The following is a 2,450-nucleotide window of genomic DNA, read 5'->3' on the forward strand; positions in this document are numbered from 1 at the left end:
TTAGAGAATATCTAAATTCGCGAATCTTGAAATTAGAGAATATTTAAATTCGTGAATCTTTAAATTAGTGAACATTTAAATTAGCGAATATTTAAATCCATAAATATTAATACTCACAAATATTAGAATTCCCAAATATTAAAATTCCCGAATATCAAAAAACAATTTTAAAACTCGACGAAATTTAAGCTCGTGAAAATCACAACCATAAATCCAATCTAAAAGTTTCCAACTTCCCACAGCATCCAATATACAAACGAAACTTATCGACCATAATTCCGGCGACTCGCGGAACACGCATCAAACCGTCGGCTCCGCGAGTAATCGGCAGGCAAGTGGAAATGGAGCACAGCAGCCCGGTCTAATGAATTTCGCCGGAAAGTGGCCGTGATTTCCGTCGGCATGCAAGCGAATATCGCGAAATGGGAACATTTGCGTGGAATGAGATTCGTCCGACCATTATTACGGTCTAGGTTAGCTCGGATTTGTTTAATGCCGCGCGAGAGTATTTCGCCGCGGATACGGCCGAGACGAGGCTTGACCTTTACGCGCCGCTGATCCTTCAGCAATCACCGGGAAATTGTGTCCTCTAAAACTATCAGGCTCTCTCGAAATTCCTGCCACACGCCTCCCATAACATCCCCATATCCGGATATCATCCACCGCGAGCTTGCATTTATTACGGCCACTATGCGCGAATCTGTTATTTCTGCGCAGTTATTTCCGAAATTTTATCGTCAATTTTAATTTAACCGATTTGCTACGATTTACAATAATTATAGTAAAACGTCGATTATCTCGACATAGAATCAGTATGATAATAGCGTTCCATGGTTAACCGTTCGCAGTCGGAGCCATTTTACCAGAAAATCCAAAATATTTCTTCGAAGTCGCACGATATTTCGAATAAAACATTGCGAGAGAGGGAACCGGTGATCGCGGCGCGAGCCGGGCAAAGGCCTAAATGGGTTACCGAGAGCGCGCGTTATCGATAGTCTGGTCCCGGAGCCCGGGTCCGATCGACTTTCGAGAGGGGGGGAGAGGGCTCGAGGAGCGATACTGGTCCGACCGGATCGTAAGAAGCCTGAATGAAGAGGAGTCCTCGAGAGAGGAGGGCTGAAAAACATCGAGCACCGAGTCGAGACCCTCTCCCTTTATGCGGCCCGTGTCCGCCGAACAATGTCCATTCACTCGAAACGGCGGCCCTGCGCGCACCGAATCCGCTCCCAATAAAACCAGAATAAGACCGCGAAAACCTGCGGTACTTCGTGCCGTGGCGTGGCGTGGCGTCTAGATCCCCTTCGCGAAAGCTTACGTAACACACGCGGGGCCGCACTGCAAACACCGTCGATCCGCGCGCGGCACCGCAAATTATCCGAGCGGCATTGCAAATTATCCGAGCGGCATTGCCGATGACGATCTCCGACGATAATCCGCTCTGTCGAACGATTTTACAACGCGTTGTGCTCCGGTAATTCTGCTCACCTTTGCCCTCGAAGTCCCTTCGCGTCGCCGTTGGTATGCTGTCCTTTTCGTGATAATATTATATATAATATAATAACTCATAACTGAGAATATTATTACCTTTTAAATATTGTCCGAATATTAATCTCTTGCACTACGAATTCTTTTACGTTGCGTTGATTAGCATTTATTTATCCATAATATTTTCCGGGACATTATAGGGACAAATAATTTTTATTTCTCGTATTGTCTTTATTTACTTCCGTTTCTAGACTTTGATAATAGAAGAATTTGATTTCGATTTATAAGAAATTAATAATTTATCAATTTAGTAGATCTTGAATGAAATCTCTATCGCGAGTCTGACTCGTTATTATGGTGCAAGAGATTAATATTCGGACAATATTTAAAAGGTAATAATATTCCTAGAACTGGACTGAAGGATTGGAATTTTCTGTATAGGATACGCTATCTATATTTTCTAGATTTCCTATGTATCATTTGACAGATACAAAATTAATTATGCTCGATACCGAATGAAAAGCTGAGAAATTTGCCACGAGTATCCCATAAGCACACCATTCATCGTATAAAATACAAACTTGTCCTATAACACACTGTTGACCGGTAATTTTACGCCGAATTTATCTCATGTCACCGACTATTATATATTTGAGTATATTTTCGATCTTAAATTAAAATTGTTGCGACCGCAAAGGGTCAACTCCCGAAAGCTGTGTTCATTTCGTCGGAACGAGGGTAAAAATCATCTCCCGTCCTCGTCGTTGTCATTTATCAGGAAGATTGCCGCGTTAACAGGTAGGCGAGCACGGTAAAAACGAGAATGGTCGTTTTCTGTTGGAAGACCAGCCTCGCAGCCCGCAGCTAAAAGGATCTCCACCCTCGTGGCCATTCAATCGATGCCGAGAGCAGAGAGAGAGAGAGAGAGAGAGAGAGAGAGAGAGAGAGAGAGAGAGAGAGAGAGA

General features: G+C 43.5%; 1 protein-coding gene across 1 annotated transcript in view; it reads right to left on the bottom strand.

Moving 5' to 3' along the window:
• The window catches only part of Fng (Fringe glycosyltransferase), a 70,887-nt gene that overhangs the window by 52,451 nt on the left and 15,986 nt on the right, over positions 1-2,450 (bottom strand). The window lies entirely within an intron of this gene.

Source organism: Augochlora pura, chromosome 9 (genome assembly GCF_028453695.1).
Source record: "Augochlora pura isolate Apur16 chromosome 9, APUR_v2.2.1, whole genome shotgun sequence".
NCBI classification, from domain to species: domain Eukaryota; kingdom Metazoa; phylum Arthropoda; class Insecta; order Hymenoptera; family Halictidae; genus Augochlora; species Augochlora pura.